This window comes from Hyla sarda, unplaced genomic scaffold (assembly GCF_029499605.1).
Source record: "Hyla sarda isolate aHylSar1 unplaced genomic scaffold, aHylSar1.hap1 scaffold_2386, whole genome shotgun sequence".
Taxonomy (NCBI): domain Eukaryota; kingdom Metazoa; phylum Chordata; class Amphibia; order Anura; family Hylidae; genus Hyla; species Hyla sarda.
Genome location: NW_026609071.1, coordinates 13,425 through 25,189, shown reverse-complemented (window position 1 = coordinate 25,189; position 11,765 = coordinate 13,425).

The window sequence follows — 11,765 nt, the reverse complement described above, 5'->3', positions numbered from 1 at the left end:
ATTTGCGTATGCCACGGGGGTTTGTGCTGCTGGTCCCGCCCCCGATGACCGCTTTTTCGGTTCTGGCGATGTTACTTCCAGTTCCAGTGATGACACTTCCTTCAACGCCGATGATGTTCCCAGTGAGAACTGCTTCACACTGGGTGGGATCTGTCCCTCCGGACGCACCCCCACCCCTCCTACAGCAGCCGACGTGGAGGGATTCCCCACAGCGTCAGTGCAACCTTCAGGAGCCACCTTACCCGACCGCCCGGGCTTTTCTACCAATCCAGACGCATGGACACTCCCCCCCCTCACAGAGGAGTGCCCTGCTACGCCCAGATCGCTCGGGGGACCGCCCCCCGAGCAGACAGCAACATCACCAAGCTCCGGCTGCCCACCTGGGGTGGTCCTGCAGCATCGGAGTCGCCCACCTTAAGCCTGTCCTGCCCTTCCCTACCGACTGGACAGGCGGCTCCTTGGCGTCTGCAGCCATCTTAGAAACCTTATCCACCATGTACCCCCCATTCTGGCCCCGCTTTACAGCAAAAGCGGGGTCGGGCAGACTGGGGGGCCCACCAGCCTGAACCACCTTTTCAGATGGCCCAGACTGCTGGAGAGAAGAATAAACAAGTCTGGTGACCTCTCCTTTTTTCCTCTTATTTCTCCTCTTCCTCTTGCCCTTCACCTCAGTATCTGGGCCTAAGTCATTTCCAAATGAGAAGTTCTCAAAATGGGTAGGTGACTCTTGGAGCACAATCGCCTTCAGCAATCCACCACCAATTAACCCATTGCTGCTGCCGCTGTCGTCACTGCTGTCATCTGACGTTACAGGCAGGGCTACCTGAGCAGGATTTATGTATGAACTCTGGGTTGTGTCCTCCTCCTCTATTTCACTCTCCTCTGCACCACCATCTTGCTTCTCTTTAGCACCTTCCTCAGCACTGTCCTCTCTTTCTCCACCACCATCTTCCTCCACACTGTCCTCCTCAGCACTGTTCTCTCTTTCTCCTCCACCATCCACCTCCACACCATCCTCCTCTGCACTGCTTTCGCTGTGACTGACCTCCTCCTCTCTTTCTGGGTTCTGCTGGCCTCTGAACCGACTTTCATTGCAGAGTTTTTCTCTGAAGATACCAGCCCCTTCCATGATCTCCATCCTCACCCTTTCTACCTCCTCAACCTCTTTTTTCAGGGTGCGCACTTTAGCCGAATACACTGGCCTTCGATTTTTTGAGGTGTAATCAGCCTGGTAACGGGCAAATTTTAAGTCCTCTCTTAGCCCACGAAGCATTTTGCCAAGACACTCATACTCCGCCATTTTTGCTTGGATTCGGGACCCAAAAGTGGCCAAAGACTCCCTGGGACCCAATGCCCCCCATTGCTGGGGTTCAGAGGTACCTTGCCTCCCCATGTTTCTCCTCAACTCCTCACCTTCATGCAGGTCTTTACCTGCAGCCTTGCTTGTAGCCTTCCTTGCAGCCTTGCGGCTTCCAGATATGGACGGTGGAGTTGGTTCTGCATTTCTGCGGATCCTGGAGGATCTCCGTACCCCATCCTGGGAGTTGGCCGTTGCAATGTCACCTCCACCTCCCGCCGGCCTGGTAAGGGAGATGGGGACGTTGGGGTTCATGCAGGGAAACCCTTCCCCGAAGGCTGCCACAAACCTGGGGGGGGGGGGGGGGGGGGAGGGCTGGTGAAAATCCTGCTGCTCTCTGGTTCTCTGGTTCTCCTGGAGCTGACGATCACACAACCACACCCTGAACAGGAAGTAGTGCAACAGCTGGAGACACCCTATTTGGAAAGCACTGCTGTAGGGTAATTTGGTGGTGGATGCAAATCCCTAATTTAGGCCTCAAATGCACATGGTGCTCTTTCACTTTGGAGCCCTCTCATATTTCAAGGCAACAGTTTTTGGTTACAAATTTTTTTTCTCTTCTTTTACCCCTTAAGAAAAGGTAAATTTTGGGTCTACACCAGCATGTTAGTGTAAACAGAGTGTACCATATACATTTGAGGCCTAAATTGGTGATTTGCACAGGGGTGGCTGGTAGTTACAGCAGTTCTGACATAAACATAAAAAACACCCATATGTGACCCCCATTTAGAAAACTACACCCCTCACGTAAAGTAACAAGGGGTATAGTGAGCCTTAACATCCCACAGGTGTTTGACAAATTTTTGTTAAAGTTGGAGGTGAAAATAAAAAAATGTATATTTTTTTCCCTAAAATGCTATTGTTACCCCAATTTTATCATTTTCACAAGGGGTAATAGGAAAAAAAGCCCAGCAAAATTTGTAACCCCATCTCTTCTGAGTCAGAAAATACCCCACATGTGGATGTAAAGTGCTCTGCGGGTGAACTACAGGGCTCAGAAGAGAAGGAGCACCATTGGGCTTTTGGAGAGAGAATCTGGCTGAAATTGAAGGCCATGTGCGTTTAGGCCTCCATGGTGCCAGAACAGTGAACCCCCCCCCCCCACACACACACACACACACACACATGTGACCCCATTTTGGAAACTACACCCCTAATAAGAAGTGCAGTGAGCATTTACATCTCACAGGTGTCTGATAGATTTTTTTGAGCAGTGGTCTGCCAAAAGAAAAATGAAAATTTTTCATTTGCACAGCCCACTGTTCCAAAGATCTGTCAAATGCCAGTGGGGTTTAACCCCTTAAGGAACCAGCCCATTTTCACCTTAAGGACCCAGCCATTTTTGCACATCTGACCATTGTCATTTTAAGCATTAATAACTCTGGGATACTTTTACTTTTCATTCTGATTCTGACATTGTTTTTTCGTGACATATTCTACTTCATGTTAGTGGTAAATTTTTGTCGAGGCTTGCATCATTTCTTGGTGAAAAATTCCAAAATTTGATGAAAAAATTGAAAATTTAGCATTTTTCTAACTTTGAAGCTCTCTGCTTGTAACAAAAACAGACATTCCAAATAAATAATATATTGATTCACAGATACAATATGTCTACTTTATATTTTCATCATAAAGTTGACAGGTTTTAACTTTTAGAAGATATCAGAGGGCTTCAAAGTTCAGCAGCACTTTTCCAATTTTTCACAACATTTTCTAAATTGGAATTTTTCAGGGACCAGTTCAGTTTTGAAGTGGATTTGAAGGGCCTTCATATTAGAAATACCCCACAAATGACCACATTATAAAAACTGCACCCCTCAAAGTATCCAAAATGACATTTGGGTAAGTGTGTTAACCCTTTAGGTGTTTCACAGGAATAGCAGCAAAGTGAAGGAGGAAATTCAAAATCTCCATTTTTTACACTCGCATGTTCTTGTAGACCCAGTTTTTGAATTTTTACAAGGGGTAATAGGAGAAAAAGCCCCCCAAAATTTGTAACCCAATTTCTCTAGAGTAAGGAAATACCTCATATGTGTATGTAAAGTGTTCGGCTGGTGCAGTAGAGGGCTCAGAAGGGAAGGAGCAACAATGGGATTTTGGAGAGTGAATTTTTGCTGAAATGGTTTTTGGGGGGCATGTCACATTTTGGAAGCCCCTATGGTGCCAGAAGAGCAGAAAACCCCCACATGGCATACCATTTTGGAAACTACACCCCTCAAGCCACGTACCAAGGGGTCCAGTGAGCCTTAACACCCCACAGGTCTTTTACGACTTTTCGTTAAATTTGGATGTGTAAATGAAAAAAAAAAAAAAAAAAGTTTCACTTCCAGGCAGTGGAAGAGAGGTGGTTGTGGTTGTGATAAATATAAAGCAAATACACTATGTTGAGCTAGCGATTGTTTGTCTGTATACAAGAGTGTGAAGCATACAAGTGAGTGAGTATAAAAGTGAGGGGACTTAAAATTAAGGGACTTTAAATTCAGGAAGTTTAAATTGAAATATTTGATTTTTTTTTCTTTTCTGTTAATTTTTGCAATCCCCAAATCTAGTATGACCTCCATGTTGGAAAAGGCAGTCCAGTGTGCATCTTGCGCAATGTATGCAATCCTTGAACAACAGTTTGAGGGTGCATATTGTTGTGCGAGATGTGTGCGAGTTGCTCATTTAGAAGCCCAGATCCTGGATCTAGAGGAGCAACTGGCAACACTGAGATGCATTGACAACCCGCAGAGTAGTCTCCTGCTCACTGAGCAGGTACTCTCTGGGGTCGAGGTGGGGATGGATAGTGGGACGGAGGGGCAGGACAGTCAGGCAGTTAGCTGGGTTACAGTTAGAAAACGGGGTAGAGGGAAAAGTGTCAGGGAGGCTAGTCCTGAACTGGCACACCCCAACAAGTTTGCCCAGTTGGCAGATGAGGGGGATGTCATTTCAGAGCTAGCGGTACTGCAGCAGGACTCTGCCTCTGACCGCCAGGGGGGTGTCTGCTCCAGTAAGGAGGGAGGGAGGAGAGCAGGGCAGGCCAGACAGGTACTGGTAGTGGGGGACTCAATTATTAGGGGGACAGACAGGGTGATCTGTCACAAAGACCGGGATAGCCGAACAGTGTGTTGTCTTCCTGGCGCTCGAGTTCGGCACATCGCGGATCGGGTTGACAGGTTGCTGGGTGGGGCTGGAGAAGACCCAGCAGTCATGGTACATATTGGCACCAATGACAAAGTAAGAGGTAGATGGAGTGTCCTTAAAAATGATTTCAGGGACTTAGGCTGCAAGCTTAAGGCAAGGACCTCCAAGGTAGTATTTTCTGAAATATTACCTGTACCACGAGCCGTACCAGAGAGGCTGCGGGAGATAAGGGAGGTAAACAAGTGGCTCAGAAGCTGGTGTAGGAAGGAGGGGTTTGGGTTCATGGAGAACTGGGCAGACTTCGACTTTAAAGGAAACAGATTTCTGACTATAGCTAAAGACCATTATCTGTCCCAAATGGTGCAGGGCCTGACCAGAGGGGGCGCCCTACTAGACTTAATATTTACCAACGTACTGAAACTGGCAGAGTAATTAATGTGCAAGTAGATGGACACCGAGGAAATAGTGATCATAATGTAATACATTATAACTTGTTCTTCAATAAGGGAATCTCTCGAGGGGCCACAAAAACAATGAACTTTCGAAAAGCAAAGTTCGATCAACTCAGAGAAGCCCATAACAATATAAAATGGGATAATGTCCTCAAAAATAACAATACTGACACTAAATGGGAGACTTTTAAAAATATCTTAAATTTTCACTGTAAGATGTATATACTTTATAGGAATAAAAGGGTCAGAAATAAAAGTAAACCAATATGGATGAATAAAAATGTTAAGGGGGCAATAAATGACTAAAATAAAGCATTTCAGTTACTAAAACAGGACAGCAGTGAAGAAGCATTAAAAAGCTATAGAGAAAAATGTGAAATATGTAAAAAACAGATAAAAGCCGCAAAAATAGAGACAGAAAGACTCATTGCCAAAGAGAGTATGACTAACACCAAAATGTTCTTTAATTATATAAATAGCAAAAAGGTCAAAAATGAAAGTGTTGGCCCTTTAAAAAATGATGAGGAAGAAATTATAAACGGGGATCAGGAAAAAGCAAATATACTAAAATTCTTCTCCACTGTATTCACTGAGGAAAATGAAATGCCAGGTGAAATACAGTGTGATAAGGTAAGCTCCCCAGTACAGGTCACCTGTCTAACCCAGGAAGAAGTACAGTGCCACCTACAAAAAATCTAAATAGACAAATCACCAGGTCCAGATGGCATTCACCCCCATGTTCTAAAGGAATTAAGTAATGTAATAGACAGACGCGGAGGTGTTGAGGGGCATGTGTGGAACTCCGCTACTCCTTGCTGGGATTTGAATAGACTGGCCCAGACCCTTTCTTGTGGATGGAGAGTGGAGCTGAGTAAAACGATCAGACTTTACATGTGATGAATATCTAACAGTGCAGAAGCCGGTGAAACCATTGATTAATACCCCGGCAATATTCTGAACAGAAGCAGCCTCTTGCACTGGCCCCATGTGGAATGGACAATATTGGATGCCTGACTCTCTGCCTGGTCACTCCTCCTAGCGATTTGGAGAAACCGGGACTCATGGACTAAATTGAACAACTTGGTCTTAGCAGAATTCCTCTCTCATGAAATTGGACCCCTCCCTGGACCCAATAAGATCAGTGACTCTGGGGGGTGATTGCACTGTCTACCAGGGGGAGCGTGAATACGCTAATGATTCCGTAGTTGCATATTAGTATGCTATATTTGGTGGTGGATATTTCTGGATCAGGGTGTGATACCCTAGGTTTTAAGCGCTCCCCAGAGCCATATGGGACTGTGAATTCTTACTTTTGTATGCTGTAAATAACGGGATTTAAATTCTCGAGTGGGAGGGGCCTATGGTGTATAAAGTTGCTAAGTTGGTCCGTGATATCCCCGTAGTGATACATACACCCCACAAATATAAAGTGAAGAGAAATAGTGGGTGAAATGGCCCCTAAGGTGAACCCCAGAAGATCAGGGGGTAGCTCGCCACAAAAAGATAAGGGGGCTATGGGTAAATTGGATAAAATATGGAAGTCTCCAGCTGTGGGTATAAAAACTAGAACCCAGAAGGATCTCTCCCCTAGTAAAACAGGCTCTAGGTACTCGGTCTTGGCGGTGGAAGAAACTGAGGAAGGGCAGTCTGTGCCCCCTGTGGGAACACAGATGTTGGAGGAGATCTTGGGAGGGGTGAAAAAATCTAATTGTGCAATTGAGGAGATAAATAAACAATTAGGTGTGGTATCTACCGAGGTATCTCTGATAAGACACGATATGACTAAAATGAGAGATAGGATTTCCAGACTGGAGGAAGAAGCCCCTAAAACAGAAAATAGGATTAAGGTTTTGGAGGAGGAGGTTAATGACTTGAAAAAGGAGAGGACATCTGTTAAAGATAAGCTCACTGACCTTGAGGATAGATCCAGACGTTGTAATATAAGGATGGTGGGGTTTCCTGATGGGATGGTGGGGTTTCCTGAGGGGGTGGAGGGGGGGGGGGGACTCTGCCATACAGTTTCTTAGTAGGTGGTTGAAGGAGGGGATAGGGGAAGGGCATCTTACTCCAATGTTTGGGATTGAACGAGCTCATCAGTGCCAAGGCGTATTCCCCCTCCGGGGGGTCCCCCTAGGACAATCCTAATTAAGTTATATACCTCCCAGGACAGGGATACTATCCTTAGGAGGGCAAGAGAGATGAGGGACCTACAGTATAATGGACAGAATATTTTTCTATATCCGGATTTCTCTTGGGAGACCCAGAGGAAAAGGGCATCCTTTCGGGAGATAAAAAGGCGGCTAAAGAACGCAGGGGTGCCCTTCTCTCTGCTGTTTCCAACGAGACTCCGGGTTGAGCATAAGGGAAAGGTAACAATATTTGGAACCCCACAAGAAGTCTCAGATTGGATGGATAAATAAGGCATCTAATATAAGGCACTACTGTGGCATTAGGGGTTGGAAGTATTAGTTGAGTAATAATGTTACGTCTCGGGGGGGAGGGGGGAGGGGTTGGGGGGTTCTCTGGGGTGTCACTAGGATAGGAGTGCATAGTAGAAGTACGGTGCATTATGGGGAGAGGGGGGGTGCGGGGGGGGGGAAGGATAAGGGAAAGGAGGGAGGGATGGCATGGGATGATCAAAAGAGTGTTTTTTTTTTTTTTTCTCTCTCTCTTCTTCTTCTCTCTTTTCTTTTTTCTCTTAGGCAAATATATCTATGCTTAAATTATTAGCCTGGAACATACGAGGTATGTCAGATAGAATTAAAAAGTGTGCAGTCTTCGATTATATTCGGAGGTGCCTTCCTGCGATCATATGTTTAGTTGAGACCCATAGGTCAAGAGATGAGCAGATACTTCCAAGGAAGTGGGCCAAAGAAGAATACCACTCCAGACTCTCTTCCTACTCCATGGGAGTATCAGTATATGTTCACAGGAGGGTACCATTCGAGACTAAGAATGCAAAGGTAGATAAGTATGGTCGATATGTATTTCTTTATGGAATATGGGAAGATAGGGCAGTCATCTTGGCTTTTGTTTATATTCCTCCATCTTTTAGAGTGGATGTTCTGAGGGACCTCGTGAGCTATAGCGAAAGTAAGACACATTCGGCATTATGGATAGTTGGAGATTTGAACAATGTAATAGACCCTAGTATGGACAGATACAAATTAGGTAGGAATGTAGGGGGGAACGAAACAGCATTGGCGAGATACTGTGGAGAGATGAATTGGGTTGATGGGTGGCGGAAACTAAACCCAGGAGTAAGACAGTACTCATGTTTTAGTACCTCATATAACACCGCTTCCCGAATTGACTTATGCCTGTGTGATAAGAATGCAATGACCTGGACCAGCAGGGTGCAGTATAAAGCTAAAACCCTATCGGACCATTGCCCAGTGGTGGTGGAAATTGGAGGTAAGGTAATGGGTGGGAAAAGGTTGGGCTTTCGGCTCAACCCCCACTGGATTGAATTAGTGGGCGACCAGGACTGGTTTAGACAGGAAATAGAGGCATTCTGGGAGATTAATCATAAGTCCGCAAACCCTCAGGTGGTATGGGATACTATGAAGGCATACTTGAGGGGTCTAAATATAGGGCGAATCAATAAAAAAAAAAAAGGAATTCTCACAGGAAGAATCAGTACTGAATAGTAAAGTGGCAACATTAGAAGCAGGGATAGAAGAGGATAGTGGGGGGAACAGCTGTTAGAACTGAAGGCAGCTCAAGAGGAATATAAAGAATATCTACTTAAAAAGGCACAAAATAAACTATTCTTCAGTGGGCAATTTAATTTCTTTGAGAAAGGGAAACCAAATAAGACACTGTCAAGATTACTTAAAAATCAAGGCGACGAACGTGGTATTATGGCTCTGAGGAGGGAGGATGACAGCATAACCACAGATAGAGAAGAAATAGCCCAAATGGTTGGCTCTTTTTTCTCCAATCTCTATATGGGCAGCTATATTAATAGGGCGGAGGTAGCGGAATTCTTGAGGGGAATTAATATTCCGAGTTTGACAGAGGATGTCAGGGACTCCCTGGATGACCCAATCTCCCTCCAGGAATTGGAGGAGGCATTGGCATCAATCCAAGGGAATACATCCCCTGGGTCTGACGGCATTCCTTTCTAGATATATAGAATATACTCAATCCTGCTGCTTCCAAAACTGCTGGGTATCATTAATGAATCCTGGAGGGGGGGGGGGTTCTCCCTAAATCTATGTGTGAGGCTAATATTAGACTCATTAGGAAAAAAGATAAGGATCCCTTGGATTTGGGCTCATATCTCCTTGCTTAATACAGATATAAAGATAATAGCGAAAGCACTGGCAAGGAGATTGGATAAAGTAGTGGAGGTAGTGGTGGGCGGTGACCAGGGAGGGTTTAGGTCAGGAAGAACGGTTCATGACAATATCCACCAGGTGTATGAAGCAATCCAGAGTGGATCCCGTGGCCCCCGCTCCATTCTGTCATTGGATGCTACTAAAGCTTTTGACAGGGTGGAGTGGGAATACCTCTGGGAAGTTTTGAAAAGGGTTAGGGTGGGCCCGAGGTTTTTGAGTTATATTCAGCTACTATACACTAACCCCGAGGCGAGTGTGGTGGTAGATGGAACCCCCTCCTACCCATTCAAACTAAGTAGAGGAACAAGGCATTTATATGAACCCTTAGCGGCTTGGATAAGAGATAATGATGTTTATGAGTGGATTTGGAGTAAATGGAGAGAAGAGTAAGATCTTGTTATTTGTTAGATGATATCCTCCTTTTTGTAACTAACCCACAAGAAAAATACATCGTATCATTAAGATGTTTCGAGGCATTTGCCCCTCTATCTGGGTTGGACATAAATTGGTAGTAAATCTACTATGCTCCCCCTGGATGAAGATATGGGGGAGACGGTGGGAAGACTATCCGTGTTACAAAAAAAATGAATGTCTCCATTATCTGGGAGTAAAAATAGCAGCACGAATGATAGGTTTGTGATTAACAATATACTGCCCCTTTTGAAATAGTTTAGCGAAGAGAGTAGAAGTATGGATTAAAATGCCCTTCTCTAGGTCAGAAAGGATGGCGATAATAAAAATGGTGGGTCCTCCCACAGATCCTTTTTTTTCTTGCTACCTCGCCATGTGGATCGGCACAATGCTGGTTCCGGAAGATAGAAGTGATACTGGGTAGATTGTTATTGGGGAAGAAAAAGGGTTCGTCTGAAGAAGTACAGATATTTTATGGCCCCTGGAGATAGGTGGGGGATGGATATGCCCAATTTCTTTGTTTATTACATGGCCGCGCAGTTGGTACGAATCGTGGAATTGGAGAAATTTTAGATATCTGGAGAAGATTGTAGTAGATAAGGAGAAAGTGAACATATATGAGGTGTTGGAATGAGATGATTATGAGGAGAGTGGGTCAAATAACACGATGTTATTGTATAAATATAGGAAAGTATGGGAAAGATTAAAGGGAGAATTACATGTAGGAAATAGTTTTGGGTTCACACCCCTATGGGGTAACAATAAATTTAAAGAATTGGTGAAGTGTGAGTCAACTTTTTGGGATAGTAAGGGTATAAAACGACTGGAACAATTATTTGATAAAGGACAACTCTTTTCATTTGAGCACATAAAAAGGGGGTATGATATTAGTGATAACGATTGGCTGTACTATTGGCAAGTTAGTCATGCAGTCCATAACACGATAGATAAGGAGATATATGTAGCACAGAAACACAATTTCATAGAAGCACTAACTCAAATAGAGCACTTTAAAAAAAAAAAGGAATATCAATTTTGTATAAGAAATTAAATAAGATTATTGGAGTAAGGGGGATCGACAGAATTAAACGACAAATGGTCCGGAATAGTGGGTACTGTGTCTGAGGAAGATTGGGACATTATGGCCCAAAATATAAGCAAGGTTTCTCGTAATATGGAACATAAAATTACACAATTTAAGATATTACACAAGACCCCCTATTCCGCCGCTTCATTTACAAAGGATAGGGGTGAGAATCACTTCACAGTGTGTTAAATGTGGTTTGGAAGAGGCGGACTATTTACATAGTTTTTGGTCGTGTGAGAAGATATCTGTTTTCTGGGAATCTGTAATAAAAGAGGTAGAAAGTAAAAATCCCTGTGAAGGTACCTCGTACGATAGAGTTTATACTGCTTGGGGGGAGCTATTGGTAAGATGGGCAAATTTGATTAGACATACTCTTGGATGTAAACAAGTATGGATTTTGGCTTCTATGGCTTTTGCTTTTCTTCCGATTGGTGATGTTGTTTTATCGGATTTGTACAATGTATTTTTGTAATTGTTTAATATTAAAATAAAAAAAAATAAAAAAAAGTAATGTAATAGACAGACCCCAATTTTTAATATTCAGGGACTCTATAGTGACAGGGACTGTTCACCAGGACTGGCGCATGGCAAATGTGGTGCCAATATTTAAGAAGGGGTCAAAAGGTGACCCCGGGAATTATAGACCTGTTAGTTTAACCTCGGGTAAATTGTTTGAGGGTTTTCCTAAGAGATGCTATTTTGGAATATCTTGATAAAAATAAATGTTATGACCCTGTATCAGCATGGATTTATGAGGGATTGATCCTGTCAAACTAACCTGATCAGCTTTTATGAGGAGGTGAGCACAAGACTGGACCAGGGGCAATCGCTGGATGTCGTATATCTGGATTTTTCCAAAGCATTTGATACGGTTTCCACATAAAAGGTTGGTGCATAAAATGAGAAGGTTTGGGCTGGGTGAGAATGTGCGCAAGTGGGTAAGTAACTGGCTCAATGATAGGAAACAGAGGGTGTTTATTAATGGTACTTAT